Here is an 18,883-nt window from a genome sequence, read left to right on the forward strand (position 1 = left end):
GTAGTTCCTAGGGTTTGTAAGAGTAGAATGGGAGGCAGAGCCTTCAGCTTTCAGGCTCCTCTCCTCTGGAACCAGCTCCCAATTCGGATCAGGGAGACAGACACCCTCTCTACTTTTAAGATTAGGCTTAAAACTTTCCTTTTTGCTAAAGCTTATAGTTAGGGCTGGATCAGGTGACCCTGAACCATCCCTTAGTTATGCTGCTATAGACTTAGACTGCTGGGGTATACTGCTGCTCTGTATGCACCACTCTGTATTTAATCATTAGTGATTGATCTCTGCTCCCCTCCACAGCATGTCTTTTTCCTGGTTCTCTCCCTCAGCCCCAACCAGTTCCAGCAGAAGACTGCCCCTCCCTGAGCCTGGTTCTGCTGGAGGTTTCTTCCTGTTAAAAGGGAGTTTTTCCTTCCCACTGGCGCCAAGTGCTTGCTCACAGGGGGTCGTTTTGACCGTTGGGGTTTTTCCATAATTATTGTATGGCTTTGCCTTGCAATATAAAGCGCCTTGGGGCAACTGTTTGTTGTGATTTGGCGCTATATAAATAAAATTGATTTGATTTGTTTGTGTGGCTAGCTGTCGGTGTTGGCCTCCGTTTGTTGTTTCGTTTTGCTATTACCAGTGACGGCAGGGTGAGTGCCCCTTCTCCCGGTTTTGGGCCTATTTGTGTTTGTGGCTGACGGTGTTGGCCTCCTTTTTGTTGTTTAGTTTTTGCTACTACCGGTGACGGCAGTGTGAGTGCCCCCTCTCCCGGTTTTGGACCTGGCTACATTGACAGCTGTGTTAGCCTTTTTCTTTTTTCTTTTTCTTCTTTTTCTGTCTGTTAATGGCATGGGTCTCCGGTTTCGCTATTACTGGTGACGGCAGCATTCGCGCCCCCTCTCCTGGTGTTGGCTTTTTTTCTGGCGACTGCTAGCCGTGTGCTAGCCTGTTGGTCTGGCTTTTGGATGGCTCCCACTGCTGTGCCGCTTGTGGGATCACACTCTGAGCAGATGACGGTTATGATCTGTGCTCAGCTTGTCTCAGGGTTGACCACCTAACAGAGGCGCTGTCGGACCATCCCTGTATGAACTGCAGTTACATGGCTCGTGCTGTGAGAGTGGCTCGGCTGGCTCAGGTGCGGCCTCAACAAGAGGGCAACCAGCTCCCGCCTTCGGTGCGGGTGACTGCGCCCTGGCGTTTAAAGCGTCAGAGTGAGGTCACTGCTACCGCAGCTCCTCCTAAGAAGAAGCGGGTCGAGCGATGTCGCTGTGCAGGATGTTATACGTAGGGCCTTAACTCTGCTGCAGTTGGATGTTCCGGTGGCAGAGGGGCCTGCCCCTGAGAGCGCTTTGTTCAGATGTGGGCGTGCGCCCACTGCCTTTTCTGTTCCCCCTTTGGTGGACTATTTGAGGGAATTGCAGGCATGTTGGTGGGATCCTCGCGCCTTCTCACGGCTCTCAGCGGACAGTCAGGCATTGGCTTCTATGTATGAGTCCGCCAGGGCTGGTTTGGACCGCATGCCAGCAGTTGACCCGGCAGTGACCTCGCTGGTTGTGTTTCTGGAGGAGGCACTACGCAGCGAGGCTTGGTGCCCACGGACTCAGTGCCGTGTGACCGACGACCTCCTTTGCAGGGCTTCGGCTCCAGAGTGGTTCGGGGGCTCTAGAGCTGAAGGGATTGCTTGGAGCATGTCAGTGTGCTGGAGCTGCGGGCAGTGCATCTAGCTCTGAGGCACTTTCTTCCCCACCTGCAGGGGAGACACGTGCTGGTGTGGTCGGACAACACCTCGGTTGTCTACCACATCAAACATCAGGGGGGCACCAGGTCGGCTCGTCTTCTGAGAGTCTCCAGGGATCTGCTGGAGTGGGCCTTAGTTATCGAAAACTTTTCTTTATGTCGAAGGGTGTGGCCACTATGGCACCGCAATTTTGACCCTTCGCCATGGAACATTATACTTAAACAGGTTCTGATGTCACATAGTTAACTCCATCAACTTCCTTCGACTTCTAAAACATGCAGAACAAGTTGGTGAACATAGGCAATGATTGCCAGTAGTAGTAACGGCGTCCGTGTGGCGGCATGCCAAATATCGCCCATTCTCCATGAAATTACGTTCTTCCTTTTGACAGCTTTAATTTTGTCATATCATCATGAAAATTGATACACAGGTCAAGCACAACAACCTCTTACAATTCATAGGGGTGTTGCCCATGGGCGGGGCAAAATGCCTCAATAGTGCCCTCTTGAAAATTTCAAAAACCTCTCCTCATAGGGTTTTTTTTTTTTTTTTTTTTTTGAGTAGGGAGATGAAAATTGGTACACATGTGTGACTTGCATAGATGTACTCTTGCACCATTGGTCGACTCCAAACAGGAAGTTGGCCATTTTGAATTTTCTTGTCATTTTGGCATGATTTCCACATTGTATTTGAACGAACTCCTCCTAGGGATTTTGTCCAATGCTCTTCAAATTTGTTTCACAGCATCCAGAGATGATATTGATCAAAAGTTATCGAAAGCTTTTCTCTATGTCCAAGGGTGTGGCCGCTATGGTGCCGCCATTTTGACCCTTCACCATGGAACATCAAGTCATGATAACTCCTTCATGCATTACCTGGTTAACTTGAAACTTCACGTGTAATGAGGGTCACCCCTTAACACACCTGGCTCCTCTGTTTGTGCTCTGAGCGCCCCCTAGTGGATGAACCATCAACTTGTCATAACTCCTTCATGCTTTACCTGATTGACTTGAAACTTTACGTGTGTAATGAGGGTCAGCCCCTTAACACATGTGGCACCTCTGTTTGTGCACTGAGCGCCCCCTAGTGGATAAACCATCAGCTTCTCATAACTCCGTGCATTGACTGATTTGCTTGAATCTTGAACTGTGTAATTATTGTCTGCCCTGTACACACCTGACCCCTCTATTTGTGCTCTGACCGCCCCTACTGGATGACCCATTAACATGTCATAACTCCTTCATGCATTACCTGATTGAATTGAAACTTCACGTGTGATGACGGTTGGCCCCTGAACACACCTGGCCCCTCTGTTTGTACACTGAGCGCCCCCTAGTGGATGAACCATCAACATGTCATAACTTCTTCATGCATTGTGTGATTTGCTTGAAATTTGAACTATGTGATGAGTGGTTGCCCCTGTACGCACATGCCCACATCTGGTCACAAGGGGACGCTCTGGCCTGGGTAGGCGGTCGCATGGAAAAGGGCCCGTATATGACTGCTTGCAGTCCTAGTTAAACTTGAATCTTTAAAATCAGCCACTTACGGGTGCTTACGTATCTACTGTCAGTGGCGTATGCTTGCATGTAAAAATTAAAAAAATGTTAATGATAATAATGATGATCTTTATTTTATTGAGGGTTTACAGAGTAGAGTGTAGACTGACAACAACCAGTTTAATTAATACTAATCTTAAACCTGGCCCTTGTTTTGTGATGGAGGGTATATACAATATGAAATATCATTTGTGATGCAGACTGTAGACTAGATCTAGAAGTGTGAGACATTTTTGCTTTGACGCTTCGCCGCACTCTTTTCTTTGTATGATGAAATCGAAGACATCTTCAGCTTCAAAATAAAATAAAAAATCATCAAAATCGGACAAATATTAAAGGAGTTATGACATCTTGACTGTTAAAATGCACAGGAATGCACCAAATTGCACCATTCCCATCTGTTAAAATGCACAGGAATGCACCAAATTGCACCATTTTTCTAGAAAATGGTGCAATTTGGTCCCCCAGACCCCCCCAACTCAATATAGCTAGCTTTCAAGCTCACCTCTCTTTTCAAAGAATTTGGTTACCAGCTGCTTTCCCTCATTTAAGTTTTCTTTCCCTGTCCTTTTTTTTCCCCTCTTCTTTTTTGAAATCTGGACTTTGATTTTTTTTTAGGAAAGACATATTTTATTTCAGCCTAAACAGTAGGGCTGCAACGATTATTTTACTAATCAGTTCATCGGTCGATTTATTTTTTGATTAATTGTTTTTTTTCTTACATGTGAGTTTTGCCAATATTTCTTTAAGTGAGTTATTATTAAAAGGCCTTATCAGGCAACATCAACGTTTGACCTTGTAACAAAGTTATGTTATATTCTCGTCAAAAATACCTGGAGTAATGTTTTGTTTTATTTTGCACATACATCACTGACACACCGCAAAGAGATTTCCATCAGGTTTCACCCGATTATGAGCATTTTTAGATGCGTACAGCAACTATCTCAACCACTGACAACATATTACAGCAAGAGTCCACAAAAGTATTTTAAAGGCCTGACGAAAGTGTAATATGTTATATTTAATAAGATATATTCATGAAAAAAGACACAAATGTGCACTTTACTGCATTTTATTTTTTTCTTGTGTAAAAACACAGCTTAGACGTGGTTTGACCGAAACAAAAAACAGGGATGAAGTGGAGGTTTAAGAGTCACTAGGTGTTCACAGGAAACAGTTACCGTATTTCTATATTTATTTATGTTCATTGTTAGTTGGTTTAATCTTTTCTGTTTTGTTTTATCAGATTCTTTTTGTCCCTTTCTCTAAAACTGTATTGTGGCATTATTAGTTATTATTACTATTATTATTGTTGGTTCTATTATTATTATTATTATTATTATTATTGATATATAAATAAAAATAAATGAATAAAATTTTACAATTTGTAATACATTTGACTCTTTTACGACAACAAATGCTGAGCCATGAATTATTATACAGAAAACAAATGTGCTGACAGCTGCAACAGCTTAATGCTAACTTCAGCATTGAAAACGCCATAGACATGCTAACGTGTTAGCATTGGTCCCGTTTTGAAGTTATAAAATACATCTATCAACTGTTTCAGAAGACCATAACAGGTCAGATTAACATAAAAAGCTAAATATTACTCACAGACATATGCTCTTTGGGGTTTTAGTGGGGAAAATTAAGATTAAGCGAAATAAAACACTGAATCAACAAAACATCAGTTCGAATCACTGCTTCGATCTGCGAATCACTGCTTCGATTGGTTCAAGGTTCAAAGCAAAGCCGTGCTGCAGAAACGGTTGATTTATATGGAAGAAATGAAACATTTGTGGTAAAACAAAGTTATTTAACAACTAATTGATGACGAAATTAGTTGACAACTATTTTAATAATCATTTAAATCGATTAGTTGTTTCAGCACTACTAAATACCCCCTCTTTCTGTGAGATCCCGTTTGGGGCGTGTGTGTGTGTGTGGGGGGGGGGGGGGGGGGGGGAAGGAGTGTCGCCTGTGCGCCTGGACTAAACCATTGTACAACTGTGCAGGGGTGGGAAGGGCCCTCAAGAGATCTTTCAATATTATTGTTAGAGCAGAATTATGTTTTGCAACATTTATACATTAATTCTAATGTTATTCTTTTACAACATGAATTGTATGGACATTAATAACATGCAACACAAAAATGTATTTAATGCCAGTTTTTGTGGGCACCCCCCATGCTCTGGGCCCTGGGTACATAGTACCCTTTACCCCCCAGTCCGACGCCCCTGCTCAGGCCCTTTTGACTCCGCGCGCGCTGCTTTGCTGCTGTAGTTGTCAACGCAAGGAAATTGGTGTCGAGCTACAGCATTTCATCAATGCAGCCGCGGAACCACTTCCTAAATTTGTGTCAAAATAAAAGCCTTGTAAGAGTTTCATACACAGATGTCTTACACTAGGTTTCAGTTTTGTTTCCGTTTGATAATACAACGGTGGATGACAATCAGCACAATGATTGACATAACGATTAGCCAATGACAGTTGAGGAAGCACACGGGATGACCAATCAGACTGCCAGGAGAGCAGGTCCTCCTGCCACCACGGAATACCCGAACGGACCTCAGTGAACGGACAGGACGACGCTCTTCTACAAGGTTGGAATCGCCTCTTTTATCTTAGTTACCTGTTAATTACTTTTGGTAGTCTTTAAGTGCAACAGCCAAGTATTTTAGTGCATTAATTTACTGCTGTGTTAATCCTAGCAGTGGTTAGCTTCTCCTTGGCGCTTAGCTTGTGCTAGCTTTTGCTCCTCGCTTGTTCTTTTCTTTGTGCTCAACACTTCAAAATTATTTGTGAGATGTTGTCAGACATGGTGGCCCTCTGAGAGAGCCGTGTCCGTAAGTTAGAGCAGCTTCTGAGTTCAGTGCAGTTACATATCACGGACACTCCAGACGAGTTTTAGCTTAGCTTATAGCAAGCTAAAAGTGTACGCTCTCTTTTTGACCGAACCAGTTTATCCAGTTTTTGTATATTCTTTGTTAGTACGCGCCCAATGTGCTTGATGAATTGCTACGCAAAAAGTAGTTCCCAGATAATTGTGATATTTGGCACAGGAACTTGTGTATCTCGTGTGTTTTAGGCCTAAATGATCGTAAGTCAATACACTCATCCAGCAGCATCTTCTCATGTTGGCAAATTCAGCGCCATTTTGCAAACACTTGGTCAGGCGAAAGTTGTTTTTTTTTTATAACTCATTTTATTAACAAATTCCGGCATTACAAAGTCATAAAATTCAATCAGTAGCAAGCAAACATGAAAATACAAGTATGAACAGTATAATAATGTTGTAACCACAAAAATAAAGTGCAGTGTAAAGAGAGACAAACAAGAGGAAAAAAAAACACAAAGTCAGATTTAATCAGGAATTAAGGTTATTAAGCTATTATAGACACATAAGGCTTGTTTAGTTTTTATATGTTTCAAATATTTTTGAAATTAAGCGTCTCATTCAGAAATATTACACTCTATGAAATAAAGGCTGAATCTCAATTCTTCCCCTTCCCCTCCGTTTTGTGTGGGCACGAGAGACAGAGGGGTGTCTCAATTCTGTTTTTGGAGCAAGGCAGAGGGGAAGGCGAAGGGCTACAAACCCCTCCGTTTGGAGTGAATCTGGATGCACACTCCGCTTGGAGGGGTAGGAGGAGCTTACTGCTGTCTCTGAAAAACAAACATGGCGCCGAAAGAGCTGCACAATGAAGTGGCTTTCATTACAAATTACACTGTTTAGAAAGTTATAACTTTACAGGCAGTTGTCTGTGACAGAAACGTGTATGCTGCTGGATGCATGTTGCGTATATTGTTGTTCTGAAGAATATTGTAACTTCACTCGTGCGCTGAGGCGTGATAATGCATATACGAGGTCTATTAGAAAAGTATCCGACCTTATTATTTTTTTCAAAAACTATATGGATTTGAATCACGTGCGATTACATCAGACAAGCTTGAACCCTCGTGGGCATGCGAGAGTTTTTTCACGCCTGTCAGTTGCGTCATTCACCTGTGGGCAGGCTTTGAGTGAGGAGTGGTCCACCCCCCCCCGTCTATTTTTTTATCATTGTTTAGATATGGCTCAGAGACTGCCGCTTTGCTTGATCAAAATTTTTTCAGAAACTGTAAGGCACATCCGAGTGGACACCATTTGAGAAATTCAGCTGGTTTTCAGTGAAAATTTTAAGGGCTGATGAGAGATTATGGAGTGTTACTGTCACTTTAAGGACAACCCACGGAGCCGGAGGGCGCGCCGCGCTCCGAGCCGCCGCCGTCAGCCTGTTTCGAGCTGAAAACTTCCTAATTTAAGCCTCTGTTGACCCAGGACGTCGTGAGAGAACAGAGAAGTTTTAGAAGAGGTTGGGATCAGCAGTTTATCCGGACATTCCACTGTTAAAGGAGATTTTGTAATGAAAGACGTGCGGACAGATACGCGCGTCGACAGGCAGCCGCTCTTGGCCCAGCGCCACAGAGAAACACCTCCATTGGAAGCGTTACGGGACAAGTTTGAACATGCCCAGCTGTTAAACAGTTTCTCGGATACTCACTCAACTGAAAACCATCGAAAGCCGCCTGAATTTTACGAATGGTTATCAACATGGAGGTGTTACTCTGGCGCCGAGCCATGAGCGGCTGCCTGCCGACGCGCGAATCCGTCCGCACGTCTTTCATTACAAAATCTCCTTTAACAGTGGAATGTCCGGATAAACTGCTGATCCCGACCTCTTCTGAAACTTCTCTGTTCTCTCACGACGTCCTGGGTCAACAGAGGCTTAAATTTGGAAGTTTTCAGCTCGAAACAGGCTGACGACGGCAGCTCAGGGCGCGACGCGCCCTCCGGCTCCATGGGTTGTCCTTAAAGCGACAGTAACACTCCATAATCTCTCATCAGCCCTTAAAATTTTCACTGAAAACCAGCTGAATTTCTCGAATAGTGTCCACTCAGATGTGCCTTACAGTTTCTGAAAAAATTTTGATCAAGCAAAGCGGCAGTCTCTGAGCCATATCTAAACAATGAAAAAATAGACGGGAGGGGTGGACCACTCCTCACTCAAAGCCTGCCCACAGGCGAATGACGCAACCGACAGGCGTGAAAAAACTCACGCATACGCACGAGGGTTCAAGCTTGTCTGATGTAATCGCACGTGATTCAAATCCATATAGTTTTTGAAAAAAATAAAAAGGTCGGTTTCTTTTCGAATAGACCACGTACACACGAACGCTACGATAAGACACTTTTATATCTCACAACGGAGAAAATCATGATAAAGGATAAGCACGTTAATATGTATGTTCTCTTTGGATAATATCAATCCCTGCTGTTGGATTTCAAGGTCTGTAACGTGTGTGTATTTTGTAAACAAACAGCCCTGAGCACACTCGTCTCCTAATAAGCTTTCCGGCAGAAAAGGAGGAGAAGTTTCATCAGTGGGAATAAGTTGGAAAATATATACACACACATGTATATGTGTAACACATAACCTAATGTCCTAATAGACTGATATTATTTGTCAAGGAGATTTCTAAAGGAAATAGGGCTGGATGCAAAAAATGGGAGAATTTGAAAAAGAAATATAAGGTTAACAGAACAAGATCCAGCCCATAACATACATACAGGTGCTGGTCATATAATTAGAATATCATGAAAAAGTTGATTTATTTCAGTAATTCCATTCAAAACGTGAAACTTGTATAATGTATACATTCACTGCACACAGGCTGATATAATTCGTGTTTATTTTAAATCAACTTTTCCTATTTTATTAATACTATTAATTATTATTATAAATTACAAATTAAATTAATTAACATGACATGATTGCGATGCATCGAAGAAATCTGTGACTTCTATTTCTTTGCATTTACGCAGAAAGGCGAGAAAATAAAAAGAGCAAACAGGCTACTGCAACAAGTTGCATTTTGGTTGCCATGTTAAACAGTGAAGATGGCAGTTTGACATGACCAGTTTTTTTTTTTTTTACAGTTACATACATTACTTTCCGGATTAAATCTTTGTCTAAGAAATTCATTACAAGGGTAAATATCATTTAAGATCTTAAAATGAACTTCTTTAGTTTTTGGTGGGACTGGGAGAGAGAGGTATCTGGTTCTGATTCAAACTTTGACTTCATCAGGGTAACCTTTTAACAAGTGTATCCTTTTTAGCCATAGAAGGAAAATTTCAGAAGTGAGCGCATATCTTATAATTTTATTTGTACATTTTCCCTTTTTAAAATCAATGTCATCGATATTAAGTGAAGGAAGCCGTGGTACTAACACCATATAAAGAAGATGGTGAATACAGTGAGACACTGTATTCACCATCACTTCTGGTATTGCTTTAGTCACCACTGAGTATTGCCTTTTAGTACAGAGAACCTTGAATATTTTAGCTTAAATTCATTATATTTAAGAAACTTGCCACTTGAGTCCATCAGGTGTAAAACAGACCAAATACCTTTCTCTGCCCAATGATAATAGCAAAAGGATTTCCTTTTGAATAATACGAATCTATTATTCCAGATAGGGGAGTTATGTCAAGTGAAATTGTGCTTATAGACCATTTTCCAATATAGCAGGACCTGTTCATGGAACTTGGATAACTTAATGGGAAGTTTGGACAAACAGAAATCACATCTCAACAACAGATCAATACCCCCACATACCTCAAATATTTTGAAGGGAATATGAAACCAGAAACCATTAGTATTTTGAGTAAATTGTTTTAACCATTTTAGTTTTATCATACCATGCATTGCCTCATAATCAATTACATTTAAGCCTCCTTCATCTAATGGTTTTACTGAGTCTTTTTTCTGAGATAGTAATGTTTATTTCACCAGATAAAGTAGAAATTCGTTTGGTTAATTGATTTAATTAAAGTATAAGGGATAGCTATTGAGAAAGCGGGATACATTATTCTATATAAAGACTCAATTTTGGTAATCAGTATGCGTCCAAATAATAAGTCTCTTTGTAACCAGGCGTTAAGAATCAATTCACTTTTCTTTTTATTAGACACAATATTTAGTTCTTCTCTGGCTTTATAATCTTTTGTAATTATCACCCCTAAATATTTCACTTCTTTTTTAATTTGGATTTTATACAGAGCTATTAGTGGATGGTCATGTATGGCCATAAGTTCACTTTTTTTTTTTTTTATTCAAATTAAGTTCCAGTAGGGCTGTCATGATTAGGAATTTCTGGAGACGATTAATTGTCAGACAAATAATTGCGATTGAGGAGTATATTGTCTATTTTTTTTCTTTTTTCCCCCTTTTTTATATTCTACTATTGTCAATCAATCAATCAATCAATTTTTTTTTTATATAGCGCCAAATCACAACAAACAGTTGCCCCAAGGCGCTTTATATTGTAAGGCAAGGCCATACAATAATGATGTAAAACCCCAACGGTCAAAACGACCCCCTGTGAGCAAGCACTTGGCTACAGTGGGAAGGAAAAACTCCCTTTTAACAGGAAGAAACCTCCAGCAGAACCAGGCTCAGGGAGGGGCAGTCTTCTGCTGGGACTGGTTGGGGCTGAGGGAGAGAACCAGGAAAAAGATATGCTGTGGAGGGGAGCAGAGATCGATCACTAATGATTAAATGCAGAGTGGTGCATACAGAGCAAAAAGAGAAAGAAACAGTGCATCATGGGAACCCCCCAGCAGTCTACGTCTATAGCAGCATAACTAAGGGATGGTTCAGGGTCACCTGATCCAGCCCTAACTATAAGCTTTAGCAAAAAGGAAAGTTTTAAGCCTAATCTTAAAAGTAGAGAGGGTGTCTGTCTCCCTGATCTGAATTGGGAGCTGGTTCCACAGGAGAGGAGCCTGAAAGCTGAAGGCTCTGCCTCCCATTCTACTCTTACAAACCCTAGGAACTACAAGTAAGCCTGCAGTCTGAGAGCGAAGCGCTCTATTGGGGTGATATGGTACTACGAGGTCCCTAAGATAAGATGGGACCTGATTATTCAAAACCTTATAAGTAAGAAGAAGAATTTTAAATTCTATTCTAGAATTAACAGGAAGCCAATGAAGAGAGGCCAATATGGGTGAGATATGCTCTCTCCTTCTAGTCCCCGTCAGCACTCTAGCTGCAGCATTTTGAATTAACTGAAGGCTTTTTAGGGAACTTTTAGGACAACCTGATAATAATGAATTACAATAGTCCAGCCTAGAGGAAATAAATGCATGAATTAGTTTTTCAGCATCACTCTGAGACAAGACCGTTCTGATTTTAGAGATATTGCGTAAATGCAAAAAAGCAGTCCTACATATTTGTTTAATATGCGCTTTGAATGACATATCCTGATCAAAAATGACTCCAAGATTTCTCACAGTATTACTAGAGGTCAGGGTAATGCCATCCAGAGTAAGGATCTGGTTAGACACCATGTTTCTAAGATTTGTGGGGCCAAGTACAATAACTTCAGTTTTATCTGAGTTTAAAAGCAGGAAATTAGAGGTCATCCATGTCTTTATGTCTGTAAGACAATCCTGCAGTTTAGCTAATTGGTGTGTGTCCTCTGGCTTCATGGATAGATAAAGCTGGGTATCATCTGCGTAACAATGAAAATTTAAGCAATACCGTCTAATAATACTGCCTAAGGGAAGCATATATAAAGTGAATAAAATTGGTCCTAGCACAGAACCTTGTGGAACTCCATAATTAACTTTAGTCTGTGAAGAAGATTCCCCATTTACATGAACAAATTGTAATCTATTAGACAAATATGATTCAAACCACCGCAGCGCAGTGCCTTTAATACCTATGGCATGCTCTAATCTCTGTAATAAAATTTTATGGTCAACAGTATCAAAAGCAGCACTGAGGTCTAACAGAACAAGCACAGAGATGAGTCCACTGTCCGAGGCCATAAGAAGATCATTTGTAACCTTCACTAATGCTGTTTCTGTACTATGATGAATTCTAAAACCTGACTGAAACTCTTCAAATAGACCATTCCTCTGCAGATGATCAGTTAGCTGTTTTACAACTACCCTTTCAAGAATTTTTGAGAGAAAAGGAAGGTTGGAGATTGGCCTATAATTAGCTAAGATAGCTGGGTCAAGTGATGGCTTTTTAAGTAATGGTTTAATTACTGCCACCTTAAAAGCCTGTGGTACATAGCCAACTAACAAAGATAGATTGATCATATTTAAGATCGAAGCATTAAATAATGGTAGGGCTTCCTTGAGCAGCCTGGTAGGAATGGGGTCTAATAAACATGTTGATGGTTTGGATGAAGTAACTAATGAAAATAACTCAGACAGAACAATCGGAGAGAAAGAGTCTAACCAAATACCGGCATCACTGAAAGCAGCCAAAGATAACGATACGTCTTTGGGATGGTTATGAGTAATTTTTTCTCTAATAGTTAAAATTTTGTTAGCAAAGAAAGTCATGAACTCATTACTAGTTAAAGATAATGGAATACTCAGCTCAATAGAGCTCTGACTCTTTGTCAGCCTGGCTACAGTGCTGAAAAGAAACCTGGGGTTGTTCTTATTTTCTTCAATTAGTGATGAGTAGAAAGATGTCCTAGCTTTACGGAGGGCTTTTTTATAGAGCAACAGACTCTTTTTCCAGGCTAAGTGAAGATCTTCTAAATTAGTGAGACGCCATTTCCTCTCCAACTTACGGGTTATCTGCTTTAAGCTACGAGTTTGAGAGTTATACCATGGAGTCAGACACTTCTGATTTAAAGCTCTCTTTTTCAGAGGAGCTACAGCATTCAAAGTTGTCTTCAATGAGGATGTAAAACTATTGACGAGATACTCTATCTCCCTTACAGAGTTTAGGTAGCTACTCTGCACTGTGTTGTTATATGGCATTAGAGAACATAAAGAAGGAATCATATCCTTAAACCTAGTTACAGCGCTTTCTGAAAGACTTCTAGTGTAATGAAACTTATTCCCTACTGCTGGGTAGTCCATCAGAGTAAATGTAAATGTTATTAAAAAATGATCAGACAGAAGGGAGTTTTCAGGGAATACTGTTAAGTCTTCTATTTCCATACCATAAGTCAGAACAAGATCTAAGATATGATTAAAGTGGTGGGTGGACTCATTTACTTTTTGAGCAAAGCCAATAGAGTCTAATAATAGATTAAATGCAGTGTTGAGGCTGTCATTCTCAGCATCTGTGTGGATGTTAAAATCGCCCACTATAATTATCTTATCTGAGCTAAGCACTAAGTCAGACAAAAGGTCTGAAAATTCACAGAGAAACTCACAGTAACGACCAGGTGGACAATAGATAATAACAAATAAAACTGGTTTTTGGGACTTCCAATTTGGATGGACAAGACTAAGAGACAAGCTTTCAAATGAATTAAAGCTCTGTCTGGGTTTTTGATTAATTAATAAGCTGGAATGGAAGATTGCTGCTAATCCACCGCCCCGGCCCGTGCTACGAGCATTCTGACAGTTAGTGTGACTCGGGGGTGTTGACTCATTTAAACTAACATATTCATCCTGCTGTAACCAGGTTTCTGTTAGGCAGAATAAATCAATATGTTGATCAATTATTATATCATTTACCAACAGGGACTTAGAAGAGAGAGACCTAATGTTTAATAGACCACATTTAACTGTTTTAGTCTGTGGTGCAGTTGAAGGTGCTATATTATTTTTTCTTTTTGAATTTTTATGCTTAAATAGATTTTATTGTAGTATAATTACACAACTCTGGAAGAATGTTTGGCTTCTTTGAGTGGTGCAACATTTTTATTTTCATTTACATACAGTCCCAACTTTTTCTGATTTGTGGTTGTTTCAGTTGCATTTCTGAAATTGTTTCTCCTCATCAGTCACGTTTTGTGCTTAAACACTGCATTAAGCTCAAGATTGAACAAATAAATACCTTTGGAAAATAACAGCTGTTAAAGTTCAGAGTTCTCACCTGCTTTTTGTGATCTGTGCGTCTGAACATCACCACAGCTTCTCCATGTCAGGGTTTTTTGTGGCTCAGTTCATTCATATATTCTCATTTTTTAAATATGTTTTTAAAGCTATTTGACCATTTATTTCATCTCATAATCTCATAAATTCAGCATACGATGCGCACATGGTGTGAACAGGACGGTAACGGCAGAATCACACCTTTAGAGAAAGTTCAGAGAGGCGTAAAAGCAGCTTCATGTTTTTTTTTTTTGTTTTTTTTTAACTTGTTCACTCGGGTTAAAATCCTCTCTCTGCTCTGCACTCGATGCGCACTGATGGTTCTCAGACTGTAACGTGTCGCGCCTGCATTCAGGAATCTCCCTCATGCACCCTCGCAGTCTGCAGCCTGTTGACTCCGCGCGCGCGCGCACGCACACACACACACCGACAGCTCTGCATTTTAGACGGCTGTTGAAGAAGACGGCCACTGTTTTAATCGGCCGTCTTATCCAAACGGCAGGACGGATTGCGCTTCAGCCTCCATGTTATTGTCCCGCCTTAAGATGAGAGCGAGGCTGCAGCACAATGATGTCAGATTCTGAGTCATTTTATGCTTTGTGGATAAAATAAATAATTCACGGTAATTGCGAATATGAAAAATAATCGCGATTGACGAATATTGTAATAACTGTGACAGCCCTAAGTTCCAGATGTTTTAGAGAAAACCTCTATTCTTTTGATAACCTGGTGGATCTGGTCTGAGCTCTTAAGGAAGATTGTGGAATCATCTGCAAGTTGAATTATGCTCAAATTCATTCCTAACACATTTAAAGTTTCAGTTTCTGGGCTATTTTTTTTTATGAGAATAGCCAACAATTCTGCAACTAAAATGAATAGTAAAGGAGAGAAAGAGCAACCTTGTCTTATGCAACGTTTGACCTCAAATCTTTTGGAAGTTCCCTGAGGGAGAGAGACAGAACAATTTGTCATTATACAACATGTCAATAACCTTAATGAATTTTGAGCCAAAGCCAAAGTATTCTAAGACTTTCAAAATAAATGGATGCTCAACTGAGTCAAAGGCTTTATAGAAGTCTAGAAAAAGAATTAAGCCTTTACCTTCAATCAGATGATTATAATCTAATAGATCCAAAACCGGTCTAATGTTATTATGTATCGATCTTTCTTTAATACATCCAGATTGAGTTTCACTAATTATCTGTCTTATACCCACTTTTAAATGATTTGCAATGATATGTGTAAGTAATTTATAATCAACATTTTAATAAGGCTATTGGTCTAAGGTTTTCAATATACCTTTTATCCTTGCCAGGCTTGGATAACAGAGTGATTATGCCTTGTTTCATTGTAGACATTGTTATGATTTGCAATATATTCCTTTATGGCATTACTACAGAAATGACATCACTACAGAAATGGGAAAGCTGAAAATGTGGTTTGACAGAAACAAATTATTATTAAACTTAAGTAAAACAAAATGTTATTTGGCAATTGTAATAAAGACTTACAAGTACAGGGGGTGGATATTGAAAGAGTATATGAAACTAAGTTTCTTGGGGTAATAATTGATGATAAAATAAACTGGAAGTCTCATATAAAACATATACAGAGCAAACTGTAAAGAAGCATTTCAGTTCTGAACAAAGTTAAATACATTCTGGACCACAACTCATTCCGCATTCTCTATTGCTCACTGATCTTACCATATTTACACTATTGTGCAGAGGTCTGCGGCAATAATTATAAATGTACAACACAACCGTTATTCATACTGCAGAAAAGAGCTATAAGAATAATTCATAATACTGGTTATAGAGACCACACAAATTCACTATTCTTAAAATCAAAATTTTAAAATGTACTGATCTGGTTCATTTTCAATCAGTACAAATCATGTATAAAGCAATAAACAATTTACTTCCTGGAAACATTAAAAACATGTTGTTTAATAGAGTAAGGGATTATAATCTGAGGGGGGAGTTTAACTTAAAACATCAGTGGGCATGTACAACATTAAAAGGTTTTTGTATTTCTGTTTGTGGAGTGAGGATGTGGAACAGATTGAGGGTGGAGCTCAAGCAGTGTCCAAGCATGAATCAGTTTAAGCAGCGGTATCGGTACATGTTTTTTTCTAGGTATAAGGAGGAGGAAGGGTGTTGAGGGTTAGGGTGTTTTGGTGAACATTGTTTAGTTTTGTGCACTTTGTTTTTCTATCTTGTAAATATGTAGTATAAAATCACACGCATTGCATATGTATGTAGGTATGTGTATATATGTTTGTATCTACACTAGAGATGTTTATGATGATGGGACTTGAGTTTGTGTTGTGTTAAATGTGTTTGTAGCATGGCCCAAGCAGAGGGTCACCCCTTAGAGTCTGGTCTGTTTGAGGTTTCTTCCTCAATACATCGGAGGGAGTTTTTCCTTACCACTGTCGCCTGTATGCTTGCTCTGGGGGTTGGTAATGAGTGTGTGTGTGTGTGTATATGTGTGTGTGTGTGTATATATATATATATATATATATATATATATATATATATATATATTATATATATCTTGACCAGGAGCTTTATCTGCTGACATTTGTTTAATAGCTGTATCTAACTCCTTCATCGTTAAATCTGAGTCACATAGCTCTTTAAATCCAGAATCAATTTGAGGAACATGTTGTTTAATACTCTCTAGAAATGATAATGATACCTCATGTAAATAGGATGAAGAATACAGCTTAGAGTAAAACGGATACATTTCTTCTGCAGTTCTTTTTCTATCAGAACATTCTACATTGTTAACCATCAAGGCATTTATTTTATTTCTTTCTTGGCTTCTTTTTTCCAAGCTAAAGAAATAAGAAGAATTCTTTTCTCCTTGTTCAATCCATTTTGCTCTGGATCTAATATAAGCTCCTTGTGCCCTTTGAATAAATTGATCTAATTTGGCTTGTAAACTTGATAAATTAAAATTGTCTTCCTCTGATTATACAGTTTGTCTACAGTACTGATTAATTTCTTGGACCAGTTTAAATTCAATTTCCTTCTGTTGTTTGCATCTGGCTGTACTAAATTTAACAGCTAGATTCCTGACCTTTAACTTGATATATTCCCACTTTCTGCAATGAGTATCGATATCCTTATCCTTCCTAATTAGCATTAGCAAGCTTTTAACTTCCTCAACAAAATCATCTGAGCTTAACAAAGCCAAATTGAATTTCCAATAAATTTTTCTGGAATTTAGGATAATTATTTGATTTCACTGTAAATTCAATTACACGGTGGTCTGTTAGGGGCACAGCAGACATTGAAATATTAGCAACATAATTTAGCACATCTGGAGATATCAACCATAGATCTTTTCTAGACCTTGATCTTCCATTAGGTTTCAACCAAGAAAATTGCCTCCTATTTGTTATTTTCCCTCCAAATATCACAAAGAGAGTTAACGTTCATGAATTTCTTTAACATATTGTAGTGGTTATCATTATAAATAGATGGACATCTATCGAGCCACTCATCTGGAACCATGTTAAAATCTCCACCTACTAAAGTAAATCTTATAGAATAACTTTGCTTATAATCCTCAATAATATCTGTAAGGGTACGTAATAATGTTTTGACCAATGTTATGGTATCTATAGATGTTAATTAAAATTGCAAAAGACCCTTCAAAATTAAGAACTACTGCAATCCAATGACCATCCTTATCAATTTTGGAGGTTATAACCTCCCCCAGAAATTTTGAGAAGCATATGGCCACACCTCCAGAACGATTGCTTCCATGAGAAAAAAAGAATCTTGTCTCCCCACTTGGCTTTCCAAAAAAGGGTGTCCTCTTCACATGAATGAGTATCTTGCGAAAAAAAAAATGCAATGTGCATTAAGTCCTTTGCAAAATAGGAAGGTAGCCTTACGCTTAACATTGTCCTTAAGACCTCTTGCATTTAATGGTAAAAAAAAGAGAGCTCTGACTTCAAAAAAGACATATAGAAATGAAAGTGTGTTGTGTAACTGTAAATGCTCTGAAATGAACGCAGATAATAACCAACCTCTTCAACTGTACTCTAAACCCTGAAGGTTCCTCTGAACAGCAACCAGTTTATGTCCCCACCATTACAGGTTCATATTCTTATCCCTCAGTGTTACATTAAGATATACACACATCCTACTGGATTCGTTGCCCATTAATGAATCCGAAAGGCCCTCCAAAATATGCCTTCTTCCCCTCATTTCTCGTTTCTTGTACTTGGGGCCAAAGCCTTTCTCTCGCCTGTTTGTCTGTCATGGTTAAGTCCTCCGTGAAGCGAATTCACATTTCCTTGCTTGTTTCTGATTCCTTTGTCAATCTCCATATCTCGTCTCGGTGTTGACGTTTCACAAATTGGATGATGACCTGGCGCGTCTTCTCCTTCTTTCTCCCTATATGGTGAACAGTGTCCAATATTTCATCCATCTTTTGTGCCCACTGTGATGCAATTCTCTGGAGTAGATTAATGATCTCCTCTCTTGTGTTTTTATTCTCAGATTTTTTTCATACGTTTTTCTCTCAGATTCCACCTTCTGCTGTACCTCTCATGTTCTGTAGCTCTCTCTTTAAGGCTGGTCTTTTCTTTTTCCATGGCTGCCAACTTTTTTTTTTTCTAAAATTGACACTTTGCTTTGGCAATCCTTGAGTTCTGCTGCATTGAATTCCAATGCCTTCGCC

At 39.6% G+C, this 18,883-nt stretch overlaps 1 long non-coding RNA gene across 1 annotated transcript in view; it reads left to right on the forward strand.

The window, feature by feature from the left end:
* The first annotated feature begins 5,796 nt into the window (after positions 1-5,796).
* Positions 5,797-18,883, forward strand: part of LOC117525212 — a 40,701-nt gene continuing 27,614 nt past the window's right edge. Inside the window, exon 1 of the long non-coding RNA XR_004564988.1 lies at positions 5,797-5,882. This is a non-coding gene — a long non-coding RNA (uncharacterized LOC117525212). The remainder of the gene's footprint in view (positions 5,883-18,883) is intronic.

This window comes from Thalassophryne amazonica, chromosome 14, assembly GCF_902500255.1.
Source record: "Thalassophryne amazonica chromosome 14, fThaAma1.1, whole genome shotgun sequence".
Lineage (NCBI taxonomy): Eukaryota > Metazoa > Chordata > Actinopteri > Batrachoidiformes > Batrachoididae > Thalassophryne > Thalassophryne amazonica.